At 43.1% G+C, this 20336-nt stretch overlaps 1 protein-coding gene across 5 annotated transcripts in view; it reads right to left on the bottom strand.

The window, feature by feature from the left end:
• Window positions 1-20336, bottom strand: part of LOC139768339 (uncharacterized) — a 391369-nt gene that overhangs the window by 320598 nt on the left and 50435 nt on the right. For 4 of the 5 annotated variants that reach the window (XM_071698423.1, XM_071698420.1, XM_071698429.1 and 1 more), the window contains one exon: window positions 4917-4971. The exons of the other annotated variant lie outside the window; for it this stretch is intronic. The gene's annotated coding sequence lies outside the window, so the exon portion shown is untranslated. The remainder of the gene's footprint in view (window positions 1-4916; window positions 4972-20336) is intronic. 5 annotated transcript variants of the gene reach the window in all.

The following is a 20336-nucleotide window of genomic DNA, read 5'->3' as shown; positions in this document are numbered from 1 at the left end:
GTTCGGTCAAAATGTAATTATAACTTTCACTAAATATTCGAATAGAAAGTTCCTCGCAAATCGATTATTACTGTAACTTTCCGGCACATCAATCGATGGAAATTGCCATATTATAGCTTAGAAAAGCGGTACTAATTTTGCTTTCAGATTCAGTATCGCGTATAGATCCATTGCGATGATGCAGGCGGTAGCAATCAGTCCAGTTACAAGCCGATCGGTTGCCGCAGTAGCAACACGTAATGGTAACTCATTACCTGTTCAATGACTGAACCTAAACTATCCGTGAATCCGCCATTCAAGCGCGTGTCGATATTAAAAGACAACTCCGGATAAACCTCTCTCTCTCGTTCGTGCGCACAAGGCTATTATTCCACTTAACTTAACGTCGCGTTACAAGAGAACTGTAGGCGCATCGGGAATAGATAATCCAATGCAATCAGCTAAAATGTATTCGCGCGTCACGAGAAATGCAATTACGGATTCATGTCAGTCAGCCATTCGCGAGGCATGTTCATCGTGCGAGCTTATAAGCGCGTAGGAGGAGCTTACAGGCTTACGGTACATTTGTCGATCTGTCGGAATCAAGGATCCATCCGTCGATCCGACCTCGCCGTCACCGTCACCGTCACCGTCGCCATCGCCGTCGTCGTCGTCATCGTTGTCGTCGCCGAACAAAAGCCGAGAGAATGCCAAAGCTAAGAATAGCGACGAGTCGCGTTGTGCGGCGTGTAATACGTCGCAAACGATATATTACCGCGCGAGTCGCATTCATACATCAGTTATTCGCGTTTGATTGATGAAATTTAAGTTGACGCATTTCTCCTACATCGTCCTATACATCAGGGGTAATTCTATATCGCTCGCTACAATGTAGCAACTCGGTGAGATGCGCCATCGCGACACGGCACGTCGCGAGGGGCACCATCATCAACGGCGTATACGCCGCGCCGCCGCCTTGAGTTAAGCCGACGGAGAAGAGCGTGTGTGCGTGCCAGTTGCATAAATCCCGTCGGGATGATATAAGGTTCCGGGAGGAGGGAGGGTCCCCAACTATTTGCCGGACAACTCCCTCCGCCCTGCGCGAAAATCACACGCACGTACTCCTTCGGCTGGTCGCCGCTGCGCGACTGTGAACTGGCATGCCAAGCTTTTAGGGACGGCTTCATATATCTCGTTTTACCGCCTGTCCGGGGAAAGAAATATAAATTCTATCCTAAATAAATATACGGCGCGGTATATAAATTCGTGTTTAGTCTTCACGTTATTTCGTATCTCGTCCGCGCGCCGCGCCGTATACGTTCGATCGCGTATCAATAATTTATTCAGATACGTGGATTCGGATCCAGATCCCGTATATCTCGCGTTCAACGTAATCGAACGTAGAAATTCTTTATCGAATGCAAAGTCCCGCGTATTATCGTAAATATCAAACCAATAACAATTCGCCTTTGCATCGTAAAAGAGGGATTACGCAACGATAAAAATACGTTGCTTTTGGAATATTGCAATTTTGAGTGCGTTCTATATGTAGTTTTACTGAATTAAATTATTATTTGATTGTGTGTTATAATAAGGATTAACTCGCCAAGAACTATATTATAAAATTTCATAGAAGATAAAAAAAGATATACATATATATAATAGTTAAAAATTACCGACTTTAAAGTGGTAGCGTGACCTGATTTCACACGTAAATTACTCGTCCCAACTTCATCAAACGCTTTCTGAGTGCAGCGTACCGTATAACGAAAAATAATGACATAATATTTGCGAGCGGGACTTGTCTTTCGTGAACGTATAACGTGTTTTACTTATCCATTCGGCTCTGACGGAAATGGCGGGAATGTTCTAAAAGGCGATTGACGAAGTTTCGAGTTTTGTCGACAGAGGCAACGCAGCGTAGGAAATAGATGTTGGTCCGCGCGAAGCGGGAAAAGACAGCGAAGAGGGGAAACAGTCGGAGGAACATTAACGGCAGACACGAGTCCAAACTCAAACGCGCGATCGTTTTATTTCCTCGCTCTGGTATTCTCTTTTTGCCTGCCGGTGTCTCGTTCTTTTTCCCGTCGAGACGATCGGTCTCGTTAGCTTCACTCTGCTGCCGGTTCCGCTGCTCTCTCGATGAGACTTTCGCAACTATGAGGCCATTTACATACAAATGCCCGCTAGCAATGGACATTCTCGCGAACCCCTCTCAACATTGGTATCGTCGTATCGTCCCGTTCCTTTTTTCCGCCTCTTCTCACCGATTTCACTATCCCCTTTTCGAGCACTCGCCTCGTTTCGCTTACAAAAGCTTCAGTAATTAAGCAGGTATCACGTTTGGACGTTTTCCGTTGAGAGAAAAGGGAGAGCTTTTACTTTCGCTTCTCTAGTTCTACCGATAATTCCACTGAGCCACCGCAAAAAGAGTCACGTTGATTAAAGTCGGCTACCGAATTAATAGATTGAAATAACGTAATGCAAACAACATTTGAACGGGTAACGAAAAAAGAGCAGGAGCAGCGCACGTTTTCGCCGACGTTGACGCGGGATTTATGAAGACTTGCCTAGGGATCACGTATCGCTCCGCGCCCTTTCATACGAACGGGCCCGCGGGCTGCAGGTCCCATATACGTATCTGAACCGGATCATTTTTCACTGGGTTTCCTCGACCGTAGTAGATCGTCCGCGGCACGAAATCGGGCCGTCACGATTACCGCTGCCGGCTGGCTCTCGATAAGACGTAAAGGCTACGTTTCCCATCAGTACCGCGCGCGAAATACGAGCGCGAGACCCCGGAGAAGGGAAGAAAGGTGAGATAGAGACGGGGGAGCCGAGGTGGAAAGTGAGAGAAAAGCGAAATTGCGAATGCCGTGAAGCACAGCTAGCCGAGTGCGGACGAATGTCTGAGCGATACGTGCTACCGCCGCTCCCCGGTTTGCCGCCGCTGCCGCGCTGTTTCGACCTCACTGTACGATTTGATGGAAGCTGAAGGAAATACGCCCGCGCGCGCCTCGCCCGCTGCCCGTCTCGTACGGCTGTAAAATGAAGGCGAGCAATCGGCGCACGTCGTTACAACGTACGCGGAATATATCGACAGGCGCCGCGACGAGAGCGAGCGCGTGCAACGGCGAAACCGTATGCGGACGACGTAAGGGAAATTGCGATTTCTCAAATGAGATCTCGGCCCGACCCGAAACTTCGTTTCTCGAGATTTACTGCGCGTTATTCATAAGTCTGCACGCTGAGCGAAAATGTGAACATGCTACGTCGTGTTATTAAAATAGCAACTTTACTAAGAGTTTTTAAGAAATATTGGAAAAACTATATGTTACATATTATGTAATAATCATATAATAAAGTTGTATATAATAAAAATATAATCTTATACATATATACGTACCCATATTTCTCTTCTCTTCCTTTCCTATTTAACTATGTATATATAGAATTATACTGCATTTTTTATAATTTTCTTGTGACTGAATGACACAGTGAATTATCCTAAACACGAATTATTATGTTATTAAATTACTGAGAATAGAATAGAAGGAGACAATTTTAAGGATTTGCTCATACTCCAAAAGGAAATTAACAATCGCGGCCGATAAAAATCGTAAGATGTTTTCGTTCGTCACGTTTCTTTTTAACAAGATTGAAAATCGCTCTCCGAAACGTAAATCAAATTGCAGGTCGAGTTTTTCGCGGTTTCGCACTGTCGTTCGATGTCGGCGTTATCAGTCAGAAATCCCGATATTCGATGAAAGCTCGCGAGAGGTAGCTTCGTTCGTCGCGGAAAGCTGCTCCCATTAAAGAGATGAGATCTTACCGAGAGGACTGCGTTTCCTCTATCTTCCCCTTCTCTCTCACTCTCTGCTCCATTCTGGGGCGAACCCTTTATGCCTGCGATTCTGCTCTGTGTTTAGAAAAGTGTGTTCCGCACACGTGCGCTAAAGTGTTTCGCGCGCGCGCGCTATCTTTTTCGCGTCCCTTTTTACCTGTCCCCTTTTTGTTTCGCCGACGAGAAAGCCACGAGCGGGATTAAATACCCGCGCTAATCCGATTCGCTGTAAATGTTTTCGAGCGCGACCATCTCCGTCTCTTCCCGTTCTTCTCCTCTTTCCCTTCGCCTCCCTCTTTCTCCCACGCTTTTTCCCTTTCGCGCACTTCCCGTCTCACTCATCGGACTTTTTTGTCGAGAGGCTTTCTCGTCGTGAGCTTGCAGATATCTCATACACGAGGCTTTCATTTACGGCCGTGTATGCGCGCGGTTTGAAGTTCCACGTAGCAGAGGGTTGCGCGACAACGTTATCGCGAGCAGAGAGAAGAGTCAGTTCGCAGGTTGAAAATGTCTCCTCTCTCACATATTATTACTTTCCTTATCCTCCCCCCTTTTTTTCTCTCTCTCACTTTCTACCCTATAATCTCGGTCGCCGTGTTAAATTTATTCATAGCCCGGCTAACCCTGTTACGGCGTATTTTACTTACCGCGAAGGCGGGAGCCGAACAAACGGGGTACTACCCCAACACTTTTCTAAACATACGATGTATCGATGGCACTTTGAAAAATACCAAGTTCTCTTTAGATTTAACCCTCAATAATCTGGAGAAAAAATTCGACGCAACATCTTAAGATTGAAGAATTTAAATTTAGAATAATTTTCTCAGGTTTTTAAAAGAAATGTATTTGCCGCTATTCCTCTGAATACTTTCATATTACGTCGAAAGCATCATTTTCTTTTACTCTGCCTCATAAATTGATGATCTCATATCATCGTGTCCTCATAATATAGCCGGAATACGTATTCAAGGCGCGTGCAAAGTTCTTTCGCTAGGAAAGTTCGAGTCAGCCGGGCTCGTGTCGTACGTTTTGAAATGCTTGAATCGCGCGACCGAATCAGATTGAAATCGGGATCGTGCATAACTTTACTCACCGTGGAGCTAACTCCCGATGACGTCACTGCATCCAATTCGCGTCGAACGTAATCCCTGCAACACACACACAGCGAAAGCGAACGTTAGTCAGATCGTCGGAAATAGAAACTACGAGGATGGGAGTCGAGTGGACCGTTATAAGAGTGGAGTATAGACTCCGCTTTCCTCGCTTAGACTATGCGATGCGCGCACGTGGTGAAACGAGGCCGAGAAATTCGACAAAGAAAAAAAAAGAACATCACACGCGATACGTGTTCCGCGCGCCACTTGAGAAATGAAAATCGAGGCAGGAATTCCACTTTCGTTCGAGCAATTCTTCAAATTTGTGCATAACAACGGGTATCACCCGGATCTAAACTGTTTCTCACGCCTCTCGTTTTTATATTTTTGTATCATTCTCACGACGTTCGTAATGTGTCCCGGATAGCAGCATTTAGTTATATCAAAAATTATTTTCGTTTAGACTCGCAGATGCAAGAGACAAGCGAAAGCAATTAGTCAAGATCACGTACAATGATGCTTATGCGTAGCATGATTCATGATTATAATTCAACGCATTTGCACCCCTATCACAATAAACATTTCAATGATCGTCAGTGACCATAATACCTAGCAAACTCGGCTATCAATGACCATTGATGTCCGCAATACCTGGCAAACTCAACTACCAACGACCATTAGTGTCCGCAATACTTGGCAAACTCGATTATCAACATCATCATTAAATGCGCATTGCGCAGGGTCGAAAATTTCAAATTTACATGAATATGTAATTCGCAAGTACAGCCTTCGACTAGGTCAGTCACGTTCTCTCTCTCTCTCTCCCTCTCTGTCTTTGTCTCTGTTATCCGGTGGTAAGACGGTGTGTTCCGGTAAGCCTGCATACGCCAGGTGTCGACCCACAGCGGGATGCGGAGATCTCGTCGTCGCGAGAACGACGGCCGTGACACGTCCTGCCGTCTACACGCGCCTACATATGTATGCCGACGCTGCGATTTGTGCGATAACGTAAACTCGCTTGTCAAAGGACCCGCCGAGCGTAACTGCAAGCAAGTGGGGAGAGAGAGAGGAGAGAGGGGGAGAGAGAGAGAGAGAGAGAGAGAGAGAGAGAGAGAGAGAGAGAGAGAGAGAGAGAGAGAGAGAGAGAGAGAGAGAGAGAAAGAGAGAGAGAGAGAGAGAGAGAGAGAGAGAGAGAGGGAGAGAGAGAGAGAGAGAGAGAGGGAGAGAGAGAGAGAGAGAGAGAGAGAGAGAGAGAGAGAGAGAGAGAGAGAGAGAGAGAGAGAAACAGGGCGCAGAACGATGAAACGAGCGAAAAGAGAGGACGAGGGGAAAGAAATACGTCCATGTAGGTCGTTACATATGTATGCGCGTACGCATGTGCACATATATATATATATATATATATATATCGTTCATCGTGTACATATAGGTATATACGTACGGGGAACAGGTCGTGTCAAGCTGTATACTCGCTGCAACGAACATGTATTATTCAGGCTGACACTTGTGCAATGCCTAGCGAGGGTAGATCCCGTCCCCTTTCCATCCCTCTATGCCTCTACCCCTTGTCGGACTCGAGGCTGGCCTCGTGGCGAAATAAAAATGCGGCGGGACGCGAATCCGCGGTGTTACCCAGCCGACGTCTCCGGGAGAGACGTCGTCGAGACGACGACGACGACGACGACAATGGCGCGCTTGATGCACGAGAAGGAAATGTTATTTCTTTAGGACACTAAGTGACAGCCCGAGGGACGTTCGGAGGTATTTGCGCCGCCATCGCCGTCGGGATGTCCACCACGTCCATCGCGACGCGCCTTTAAGGATAACCACGCAACGATGAACCACCTCACAGAAAAAACCTCACAAGTTTTTAGTGGCAGTTATTATTAATTGTTCCTTAATTTACAATTAAATATGTTAGCAGGTAAATTTAAAATACTGATATTTGGTTAAAATAATCAATCTTGGTAAAATATTAATTTTTGAAGTTTAAATTCTCTAAGAAAATTGGCCTAAAAAATTAAAAGAAATTTATTAAGAAAGAAAGACAATTTCCAATTTTGCCTTAAAAAAAAAACATAGGACGTACAATCTCTTGCGCAATCTCATTGTCTTTTCAACGAGGGCTATAGATGAGGCAATAAGTCTCTCTTGGAAAACGCCTGACGTGCAATTCCCGATATAATTCCGGATACATCCGGCTCTCGTACCTTCGCGCACCATGATCATTACTTTCTTCCGCGCAAGAAACAATATTCTTCCGCTACCGGCCATTATTTGCATTGAGTAGACATTTAAACGTGCCGGTAGAAAAATGGTGGAGGAAGAAGAAGAGAAGGGACAGGGCAAGAGAGGGCGGAAGCATTAGTGGTATTGCCATACTATTACTCGCGCCCCTCCTAATAGCCCACCCATTAAAGATAATGAACGTAAATTATGCGTAACGGACCGCGGTTAAAAAGGTCACTTATATCTACCGTAAAGAGAGCCATTCTAAATTGGCTGTAGTATTCACAGTACGTGACAATATATGGTATTTCGCTTGATGCACGTGAACAAATTAAAAATTACAAAATTACAATATCTCTTTGTATTGTACTCGTAGAATCACGTGTCGGAGAAATCTTCTAGAATATCGATTCTTACTTTTGTTGCATTAAATCCATACTTCCTGTAGGAGGCAAGAGATATTTCTGCAGCTTTTTAATATTGAGGATTAAATATCTCTCGGTAATTAAACTTCAAATTAAAATTCTGAAGGAGTACCATCCGCTCGTGAATGCAGGTGATTTTATAATAATAAAGCTTCATTAATAACTACCACGATTTGATTTTCCCGTCACTAGCAGAAGATTAATAGAACGCATATGAGTAATTGAATTGAATCGCCGCGATCGAATAAAGGCACATAAAAGGTATTCGTACATTCATTTCAAAATTTTCCATTTATACCTTTCAAATTTGCCGAAAATTCTACTTTATTGTATACCGTATCTTTTATTTCACAAAATAATTGTCCAAAACATATATATATGCAAATTAATTATGATATCTATATTATAGTTAACACGTCAAGAATATTGATACCTCAATGTAACGTATGTGATGAGACACGGGATAGTTCCACGTTACGTTTTGTCACTCTTATGCGAATCTCTTATCACTGGCTCGCGCAGCTTTCGACGAGTTTCCGTTCGCCGCAAGGCCGACGGTGGAGGATAGAAACGAGGTCGCACAGATAAAGTATTTCTTCCACGACTCATTTACCGCAAGGCAAATTCATGCTCGCTACCCGCTTGCATCCCATTTCGAGCAAGTCAACTTTACGCCACGTCGGCTCCTAACCGAATGGTTCGCGGATTAGAAAGGATTTCCGCGACTTTTCGCTCCAAACAGCCTCTCAATCCCCCTCGCTGCCCGCTTCCAATCAACGTCCGATCTTCGCGATAGGAAGCGAGAAGAAAAGATTAAATACGATAAAGTCGCCGGAATTTCGCCCCTTCCCGGTATTGCGCGCCCACTTCGTTCCTTCGCAATCCCCTCGCGCGATCTTTTTATCTCCTCGCCATCGGCCATCGGCCCTTGATTCTCTTCCTGTACTTCCGCTGTCTCATGTTTATGGACGAGGAGGCCGATCGCTCCTTAAGCGCGTTTTACGAAATTTATTTCCGTCATCAAGTTACGCCTTGGATTCGCAGGGCGATAACGACGGGCTTTACAAAACGATCGAAACGATCCGTTACGACTGCACGGCTGACTGCTTCAGGAACTGGATGCACTCGATATACAGTCGAGTGCATTAATTCGCTTGCTGAAGGTGAACTGAACGTGGGCGAGCTTTAATTCGTCTGCACTGGATCATTTTTAACCCTTTCAAATTAAAATCTCGATTTATGAAAGAGAAGATATTCGTGAATTGTTATTAAGCGTCGCAGGCGATTCAATATAATTAAAACATTGCATTATTCTTCACATCTAATATCATAAATAATGACTTTGCGAGCAGTAAATTCTACGGAACATATGTGGCAAATGCATCCGCATCTACGTCATTACTGCATTACGTTGTTGCATAAAAAATTTCACATATATGATCATGTTATTGCATTTCTATTCCCAGCCATATATGTACGCGAAATTTGAGTGACCGTTTTCGGTCAAAATCCACAATTTCATTTGGAATCGAACGATGGTATAGATACTATACTATATATCATTATAGTGTGTACAACGTGCTGTTACGAATGATAGCGTATAGCGTCGCCTTGTTTCGCAAAATCGCGTGATTCCGGCGACGCATCGCTCCCGAGCGAAACCAACACCAGAAGACGAGACAGTCTCGTTGGCGACGTTTAACCGAGCTGAGTAAGAAAGTTGGATAGCTCGGCATGGCGAGCGTGCGAGCAAATAACAAACGAGAGGAGACGCAGGGAGGTGCGCGCGGGTCGTAATTAAAACCGGCTGCTGTTTACCCGGGGGTAATGAAGGGGCAAACACACAGTTTGTCTCTGTTACTGGAATATCTGCCCCGCCACCGTCGTCGCCGCAGCCGTCCCTATTCGCGTCTACATGATACCACGAGTAATGTGGATCACCCGCCTTCGGCCGCCGCAACGGACTTAGCCGCGGCAACTCGAGCGCGACTTCCCGACTCCGTTGAGACCATAACGTTTTCGGGAAACTTTGCTTACGTCGCGACTGCTTGACGCTAACGCTTTAAGCCTTTGCACGCTTCGATCGTATCTCGATATCATGCCGAAAATTGCTTGCCTTTCGCACGGATGTATCCGCGCGATGTATATTTTATATCGTATACCCACCCTAATATGTATTATCGAGTACCATTATAAATCGATAAAATTTTTAATTCCTTCGAGCTGGTAATTTTTATAATTTTAAAACTTTTTATTGTTGAAAAAAAATTATGTTTTCTCTCAAATAAATACTGCTTAACATATTGCTGGAAAACAAAAATGTAAACACTAAATTAGGAACAAATGATAAAGTCAGGGATAAAGTATAGCATTAATCCATATCTTCATAATTAGCAAATAAATAGAAACTTAGAAATAATTTCTCGCAGATTGATTAATCACAGAAATGCGTGTAAAATATGCAGAACTTTTCCCAATGTAAATGCAAACTTTTATCCGAATTATTGTGCAATCTTTACGAGTGTCTAATTGCCGTATCGATTTTCGCTTAAGACTCAACCTCGACGTTTATGCGTGCCCGGCGTTTAAAGCCATGAAGGCGGACGAGCACGTACATTCACGTGTACGCGAGAGGGGGAGAGAGGAGAGACAGAATCCACCGAACCGAACGAAATAAGCCAGATCCACCTGATCCCTTATTCCCAGCCCAAAGAGATTGATATCGGTCGAAAGGGATGATGTTATTTTTGCTCGGCGCAGTACGCATCCCCTAACGAGGAGAGGATCGCCCTTTTGCGAGCAACGAGCGACGCGATAAATCTTCCATCGCCGATCCCATCCACTCTCCCTCTACACAGCTTTTAATCCGCCGGTAAATACTAGCGATCGACGAAACGTAGGATAATCGTAAGCGAACGATGCGTGCGGATGAGTATGTACAAAAGGCTTGACTTGACGCAACGAGAATATCGATTAAACGTATCCAATTCGTGGCACATAAAGTGAATGCTTGATGCATATTTCACGCACGAGAGAACTAAAAAATGACAAAGTGAATATCTGACAATTAATCGCGACAATTGCACGTTCAATAATAAATATGTTAAAAAATATCGTAAGCTTCAGATTTCAACTTTTACATTAAATTTTATCGCTCAAATCCTCAATCATCGTTTTACCTCGAACCTTTACTTTTTAATTTAAAGCATAATTAAGCAAGACTATTGTTTTCCAACACTATACAAAAATGAGATAAAGCTCAAAAACATGTAAGATATCCACAAAAGGATTGAATTTGCTACGTAAGGTGCGAATTTGATGACACAGCTAGAAATTAACTGATCGTCCATTACCAAATATTAATAGCTGGCGGGTTTGCCGTGAAACGTCGTTAACGCGCTACGTTAACGTACGTACACGCACGTTAATGGGCAAGATATGTACATACGTCGTGTATTACAGCATATGTGAGTCTGCGTTCTACGAAACGGAATTCGAGCGGCCGCAGAGCCAAGTTCGACGGCTTTAACGGAGAGTCGAAGTTGGCTCGAACCGAGACAATTGGACGAGGGCCATCGTCTTGAGCGACAGCGCAGATGCGGCAAAAATATTCACAATTACGTCCCGCTTAACGCCGTCGCCGCGTGAATAATAGACACCCTTCGCCCGGCACCCCGATTCGGCAACTCCGTTCTGATCCCCGTTTCGCCATTACGTCGCTTTTTCGCTTGTCCGGTCGCGGTGGCTCTTCTAGGAAATTCAGTCGGTCTAAGAAATTGGCACAAGGTTCCGCGTCGGCCATCTTACCGCGCTACGCTTGCCATACGAATTTTTCTATTTTCGCGTATCGACGCACCGAGAGACCGACCCGACCGCCATTCCGGAGCAGAGTTCGTCGCGTGTCACACCGCTTTTTGCAGCGTGTGCAGCTGCCTGCGTAATTATCTTTTTATGCATTATTTAATTTGCATCTTATTTTAAAAGTTATATATAATATAATATAGAAAGAATAACTATATTTTGATATTTCTAACAAAATGCAATCTGAGGTATGTATAGAAATCTATATTGAAATACAATTGTCTTATTACAACAAAAAATGCGTTTTTTCATATCCATGCCATGTAATATAAGTATTTAAATAAAAAATGCAAATCTATATAAATAAATCAGTATCTTTGAACTTGCATAATATAAGCATTAATATAATAATCTATAACAAAAATTACATGCACATAACTTAAAATAGTACTAATATTTAGTTAATTTGTAATTCTTTTTTTCGCATAAGTATTGATTTTCCGACGAATGAGAATACATTTCGCTATCTATAATATATCACATATAGCTCGCATACATTTGCAAGTACATAAACTGTCTGCAATCCTAGAAAAGAAAAATACACGATTGGATGCGAAAAAAAATACCAATTCCGCGTCCAGTCCGAAACGACGAATCGTCGTCGCGGGCGCCATTCGGTCAGGGATTCGGCGAAAATTCAACGGTGAACCCATTATCGGGAAGCGCTCGTTTTAAAATATACCGACGGCGTGTGGTATTTGCAATTCCGACGAGGAGGAGCCGCGGAGTTTGCTATTCGCCGGAGAACACCGAGGGACGATCGCGCGAACGCTCGCGGCGAACGCGCGAGTTGCATAAACACACGCTCGGACGAAGCGCGGCACGAACGAGAGTGCAGCTGCAACCCCCGTAGTCGACGGGCGATGGTACGTGACTCCATATCCGACGATCGTTAAGCTTGGCCCCGAAACGGTCGTTACTTCCGATCGAGCGAAGCGACAAATCATCATAGGCGACACTAACGCGCCGTCCGGCAGTTAGCGAGCGATTTACGTCGCGCGATTCGCTCGCTGGAATTTTACAATAACGCCCGATCGTGCCGTTACATTAACGCTGATAAGCTTGTATCAGGCGACTGTGACAACTAGCAAATGTCAACTCAACTGACCGCTACAGTTAGGAGTGTAGTATCAAAGTTACAGAATATTCTAAATGACTCACTTTATGAAACCATCGATAATCGTAAAATAATCTCTAAATAAAATAAAAATGAATAAATATTAATTGATTCGAAGTAAGATTTGACAATAAAATACTATCAACTGTTGCCACATGAAACATTTTTTTTCTCAACTAAAGTATTATATTAATTTTCTCCATTTTCATTAAAATAATTCATATTTATTAAAATGTACATGCATTTGACTTTTCAAAGCAAATAGCAAAACCTTATCAGAGTTAGTTTTCAAGATCCTATAGTCGTGAGTTTTAATGTGCGAGAGAACGCGTATCCTCGAGCGAAGTATACCTATTCTTAAAACTGGATACTCTCTCAACTTAGCGAACGTAATACTTTTTCGTGTAACCCCGTTTCGTTCTATCGCAAAAGCGGAGTTCGAACGTGAACTCCGCTCGTCCACTTGTTATTGCACTTCTCTCGACATTCATCCTTTTCTTTCCTACATCGAAATGTCCAAAATTGGACAAGAGCCAAGAGCAGTCGACCACCGTTCCAAAATGGGTATCCTTCCCTTCTTTATCTTTTCTGCTTTTCTCCGACCCGTATCTACCCATCAATTTATCCGTCCACCTCGCCCTTTCCGTGCTCTCCTTTCTACCGTTTGCCGCACGACTTCCGCTAGCATGATGCGAATAGTCCACCGCAGATAAATTATTGTTTAACCATTTCTTTAGCGTTATTTTATTATTTATCATTAATAATATTTTGCGTCGATCGACGCAAAAATATAATCTTTATAAGCTCCGCAAAATTACACATTTTCTGACGTTTGGTTACTTTAAGTTTTCCTTCGATCTTCTTTTTGAAAAACAGATTTATCTATCGAATTTTGAGATATATAGAAAAATAGAAAATAAAAGAAAACAAGTTTGTTGAACGAGCAATATTTATTTTGCACGAAAACTTCGATAAAATAAAAATAATTTTAGAATTTAATGCAAATTTTTCAAATTAAATGTAATTTATTTTACGGTACTTGATATTGACATCGATACTTGATATTGATATCGAACTTTCAAGGGTTCGACACAAGTTTGAATAAACAGGAGCGCATAAAAATATCGCAATAGCAACAAAATGGCAATACATTGAAATATACGTTTTCAACGCATGATGAAAGCCCGATGCAAATTTAAGGCATTACATGGTTGTGATTTTTCTCCCTTTTTTTTTTTTTTGAAAGCCACAGGACCACGTTGAAATTTACACACCATGTTTTAGCGATGAATATCGATCGGCCGTCGTCCGCGATCGTCCTTGGAGAGCTTTTATACGATATTTTATTTCCGATAGAGAATGTAATACCCAACTACTAACGAGGGTCGGCGACATCGAGCGAAGCGTGTTTCGGTTGCAGGTCGAACAACCGAAACCAATAATTGGTGAACACAACACCGAAAAAGCTCAACCGTGTATCGAGCGTATTACGCGGGAAAAATAAAGGGGTAAGCTAACAACTACCTATTGTTCCGCAATAGAGTATTACTCACGCAATGTTATTATCTTTTAACACTCCTAAATATTACTTAAATTTCCACGCATCGCACGGCAAATTTTTCGCATGCTGTAATATTACACAAAAATTGTGTAAAATTTATAAATATACTTCATATAATTTTATATTTCAAAATACGTTTTCGATAAGCGAGAAAATGCCAGAACAAAATCATTTCTATGTAAAAGCGCCCACAGGAAATACCAAGAGACATTGTCTCTCCTTGGAAAATACGCAAATGATAGTCGAATAGCGGCAGCTCACGAGATAGGCGGGACGTCGGTGTATTTCAATAAAGTTCGGTATGCATTCCGAAATCGACAAGCGGTTTATGCACCTTCTGCGAATTGCATGGCACGATAGAATACGTAGGTATATGCGAGCGTGCGATGCACGCAACGTGCCAGTTTCCGTGTCCCAGACTGGCTGCGTGCAAATGCATCCACCCCTTCCCCCCTCCGTCCGTTCAATCCGACCGCGGCGAGAAATTCGTGCGGAGGCCGCGAGAAAAATAGCGTCCGGGAGTAAAGATATTCCCGCGACTCGCCGCCGCGGAAAATGGAATCTTCGGCGCGTCAACCACGCTCGCTTCTCGCGAAATAGCAAATGTAAAATATACTACGCGAACCTGCCAATGTTACGTCGAATCCATGAGAGAAAACGATACCTTGTATTTCCTTAGAAATTCTGAGGAGCTCTAACCTTTCAGCTATCGCGTATATAGGTCCTCGATTCGTCTAATCTAAAAATTGTAATTGCTATAATTTTCTTTCCATCAGAAACGTAATGTTATGTTTTAAGCTAGTCCATATCATTGGCATCTCTCTCGCTGCTTATTGATTTACGATGTTTTTTCCCCTTTTCTTTTTCAAACTTACAAATTTTGACCTGCAAGCAATTTCCGACGGCCCGCCCAACACCTGCTTTTTATCGTTCGTCGAGCTCTACAACGTCGTGGAAAGATTTTGCCACCACATCTTGAGTAATAAATAAAAAGCACCGCGGTCTAAATGTTTCTACCGTGTTTTTAGAATACGATATATATGCAACATAAATGTTGTCGACAGTTTACAGAACGATTTTACCCCGTGACAGATGGGCAACCAGAACGGTGAATAAATAAAATAATATTAAAAATATACGTTGTTGAGTTTGCTCTCGTGCGTCCATGCAATATTAATTAATTACTGGCAATTATAACAGAATATATCATTGGTGTTGAAAAGAGAACAAAATAGAAAATTTAATTTAGGAAAATATTTGAGCTACGCTAAAGAATTTCAATTTTTATTGTTACCCGCTATATCAGGTAGCCAGGTTACGTTCGTGAGTTACATCGAGATATATACGTCCAACTGAATTATATTAAAATCATGACGTATGTTATAACGCATGTTATGCGCATATACGCACCGTTTTCACATACGCGTGCATCGAGAAGAACCCAGCATTATGGTACGTACAGCGAGAGTAATCGGATAAACGGTACCCTCCATTATTATTGCAAAATCAATAAAGCAGTCTCAGCACGTTATTACTATTATAACGTCCGACAAATCGCATTAATGTTCAGTGTCGCATATAGAGCGAAACAAACCCGTGAATCTCGCATTGTTCACTGAGATCTAAAAGGCCAACATACTTTCTTTACAATTTAAAAAACGAACAAATAAATTCAAATACAAGTTTATTAGTAGATATCCTAATATCATCTCGCGCAATGCGAGAATGTTGGAAAAATGATCATAATGCGTGATTAGTCATAAACATGTACGAGATTTCCTCTTTGAGTAAACCTGTGCCAAATTCTCTGCAGCACATGAATCGTGTCAAAGTACCGACGAACCTGTACTTGGATTTATCTGTAAGAACATGAATAAAGCTAAAGTCATGTAATGAGCAACACAGCAACACAGATCTGCCATTTGATGATTTATTGATACCGTGTCTATTTTACTGAAAATTAATTAAACGATATACGAAACTATCGTATTATCTATAATATAAAAAATGGATTATCTTTTAAAATTGGATTTTTAAAAGAGCTTTAATCAGTAAATCAATTTAATTTTGCATTTCACGATTTCGGAAGTGAGAAAGGGGCATATAATACGCGTGACACTTCCTAGACACTTCCGCGGAAAAACGGCGAATCTTTTCCCGCAGGAGATGTATGCACGTCGAGGACACATCCGACTGCGAATGCTCGGCGGGATTAGTCGGTGGTAAAAACTGGCGGCGACGGCGGCAGCGGCAGCGGCAGCGGCGGGGTCGCGGCATGGCGTGTGAGGGTGTGTAGCCGTGTTTCTGCTGCACGAGATGGAATGAACCGTCGCGGTTTCTCGCGAACAGCTTCGCCTCGGCTGCAGGCTGGTAACACGCACGCACGCATACACGTACACGCGCACGTGCGTCTGTAACAGCCACTCTAGATAGCACCTGTTACCCTTACTCCGGCATTACCGACCCCTCGCACCGCCGCCCCGTTTCCATTCGGCAGCACCCTAACTACTTGCGCGCGTCGCTTTTACATATGATCCCCCAACCCTCTGTACTCTGTACGGCCTTCTCGTGATCGCGAGGGAGAACGAAATTTCGACGTTTAAACCGGCGAACTGCGATTCCGAGACGCGCACGTGCGTGAGGATATTCATTTAGGAATATCGCCCTCATAAGCGAGAGTAAAGTACACACTATCTCCAGTTTTCTTATCGTTGCTAGAGAGGAGAATATGTTCTATTCCTGTTAAGTAAACACGTAATCCGTGATTAAAATTACGTGAGATAGAACATCCTGCAGCGCTGCAGGTAATCTCGTTAGTAAGAAATACTGCATCACTGTCGCAACACAAATAAAAGCTATCCATAAAGATTTCAGAAACGTTCGAGATAACGACGTTCCTCGGAAATATTGCGTGCACGTCAACAGAAGAGATGCAAATATTCATTACAATAACTTCTTTACGCACAGTAGGTATACGTAATTTAAAGACAAGTCTAGACGGTTACGTGATACCCGAGATGAATGAGAAGTTCTATCTAAAATATCTTGAATGCGGTGCGATCGTTAATATGTAAAATAACTTTATAATGCGATAGCATTAAAAGGAAATCGTAAAGTTCCAGAGAATCGTATCGTTACAAAAAAGGACTGAAGATTTGCATTACTAGACAGCACTGCTTTTATGAATCATCCCCTTTCGTTCACCCCTCGTGAGTTTTACGCAACTCCAGCAGGATGTATAACTCCTAACTCTTCTCTACCGTGGGTATAAACGAAATTACCAGCCGCTCAGGCTGCTGTTCCACGAAGTACGTTGAAAATTAGTTCTTTGTATCCCCGTGAATTATCGGGCTTATCAGCCGCCGTCGAGTAGAGGCAAACCGATAGACGCAGCAGTGAATGATCGTTTAAGAAACTTTGTTAAAGATAATTTAATCTCTTTATCTTTCGTAAATAAAATTGGCATTTTCGCCATGCATTTACCCTTTAAGTAATTCAATCAATTAAGACGTAGAATTAAATTAATTGCAATTAATTAATTAATTAATTTCATATTTTTGAAAGGCATTAATAATGGAAGAAGAATAATAGCCATTTGATTTGTAACTATGTGATAGTTAAAAATTGATAGTGTCCTCATTTTGAAAAATACATATCCTATATAACCATATGTTACTTTATATATACTACAGAAACAAACAAATGCAGATTCACCGATGCAGCAATCAAATCGGTACGCATTGCGCTCACGTTGCTGCCATAAGCATTCCGTGCACACGGCTTTTCCATGTTGGAATATTTTCGCAGAAATTATAGACGAGCGGAAGCGTCGAATTTGAAAAACGCTACGACCCGGACGGACTTGGCGTGCAAACGTAAAAAAAACATCACACGTGCGTGAAAATATGCGCGAAACCGATTTTAAGCGAAATATTTTACATCCGCAAAAACAATCGTAACAATAATTGGATAATGTACAAAATTAGAACGGCCGTCAAACGGTGTCCCGCGCGCGAACGTAGCGCGGCTATTGTTTCGCACGGTAAACTTTACAAATTAAATTTAAATCGCAGCTTTTGCTGTCCCTCGTGGCACGAGAGAAATTCATATTGTCGAGCGGCATATACAGATTCCGCGAACATTACCGCTCGGATTTTCTCTCGACTTCTCGGCGAATCGCGAGTCTCTCGAGCATCGCTCCTGCGAATGTTTAACGAAACATATTCGTACGCTACACGAGTTCGCGAAGCGTCAAGCTTTTTCCACGGCTCGCACGTCAAAAAGAAATGCTTCCGCGATATCCAAATATTCACTAACGCACCGAGAGCACGAGTTTCTCTCGCATTGCGCGCGTCGTTTCCGCTGTTCGACGAAAGAAAAGCGTTCGCAAAACTCGTCATCTTCGAGATGCACACGCTCGAGAGACATGCAATTTTTGATCGAAAGTGGAAGTCCCTCTCCCTCTCTCTCTTTTACTCTCTCACTCCACCCTTCTTCCCTCTTTCTCTCCTTTTTCTTCGCGTGCCGAGGACGCGATATCTTTCAATTTCTCGGCGATGCGTATGAAGCATGGGGCTTTACGAGGATTCGAGGGTGCCAACGCGGCAAATCGATATGCGACCTCGAACTCGGTCTCGGCAAGCGTATCCAAGCAGGATAACCGAGAGAAGGAGACAGAAAAGGGACGGATGGCGAGAAGGAGCAGAGGGAGAGAAAGAGAAAAGCTTTATATTCGTGTTGGGAAAAAAAGACCTTTAGAATCCGTGAAAATGGCGGAACAGGTAGGTGTACGCAAATACGCGCCCGCTCGCATCGAAAAGAAGCAAGCGCACAAAAGCGGCGAGAGGGCGTGCGGCGAATGCGGAATTTTCCGCGGATTAGTCGGATAAACGAAAAGTGTCAGATTTTTCGCCACGGCGCGGCGCGAAGAGTACGCCATTCCCCCGCTTATATTTCCTTTATTTCACCGTGGCGCCTGACGCGTCGGCGGTGGATAAAAAAAAATATAAAACCGCGAGCGGGAAACAAAAATGCCGCGTTCGATATCCCGCGAGCAAGTTAACGCGAAGCGAACATTGGCGAATTTAAATGCGCGGCGCGTTTTCGAGCGGGAAAAATTCATGAAATTCGTTGCGAAATTTTATGGTCGGCAGAGCGATCGTAATAATTAGTGAAAAGTCCAGTTTCAGAATACCCCCAGGCTGTTTTTATGAAAAATACATGTAAAAAAATTAATTGTTGATACCGCCTGCACGCTCGAGCGTATCGAGAAAAGATCCGCAAACTGCAAAACCACACGGGACGCGCGGTAAACAGTTCGGGAAAAACAAGTAATAATTCTGTCGGAAATAAATCACCCCCTCACCATGGCTTGCGGCTCGATTGCTCTCATAATCCGCCGACGAGAACGAGGAGCCCCGCGTTATTCACGATAATAAACAAAAATATTCCACATCGTAATGTCGCGACGAACAGCCTCTCGACGATGCACCTATAACGACGATGGAACCGGTTATTGATACTGCGCGAAGGGCAGATGGAGGAAGGAGGGAAGAAATCCGTGTCTAGGGGTAGTAGCGAGAGTGTTGACGATAAAGGGATCAGGCTGATTTTTACGAGCGCGACAAGTGCTACCTCGTATGAAACTGCAGGTCCCAATGTGTAGTCTATCTCAAGTTTCCACGAGATAGAAACCGCGAATGACGAACAGAGACCACCTCTCTACCGTCCCTTTTACCGTCCGCGGCTCGCTCAATAACAGCAATCGCTGCTGCAGTCGGGAAAACGCTTGGAATCGAGATCCGTTTGAAGAGACCGCCGGGAAATATCGTGCGAAGTTTAATGATGCCGCGCGATGATTTTTACAACCGTGCGTTGAGGCTGGACGTGGTGAAGCGATCGATATAACCTTTAAAATCCGAGAATAATCAAATATGTAGTATATGTACCTTGATTTAAAATCTGATAAGTCTTAATTATAAATAGTAACATGTAAATAGATTAATTCGGATTATAAACAAGCGACGTCATGCATTGAATAAATTGTTAACATTTGTCAGTTCCAATATTCGCACCGCATTTATAATATACAGTAGATACTGATGATCAAGCTTAAATGTGAATCGTGACGAATTATTTTCCAATATTTCTCAAACCACGATCTCTTTGCTCTGACGATCGATCTTCAACGAACGATGCTCTATATTAACCCTGTCGTAAGTCACGC

This window comes from Temnothorax nylanderi, unplaced genomic scaffold (genome assembly GCF_030848795.1).
Source record: "Temnothorax nylanderi isolate EJ_2023f unplaced genomic scaffold, tnyl_v1.0 TNYL_tig0015_pilon, whole genome shotgun sequence".
In the NCBI taxonomy this organism is placed as follows: domain Eukaryota; kingdom Metazoa; phylum Arthropoda; class Insecta; order Hymenoptera; family Formicidae; genus Temnothorax; species Temnothorax nylanderi.
Note: the sequence above shows the minus strand (reverse complement) of the source record. Positions and strands in the feature narration are given on the sequence as shown.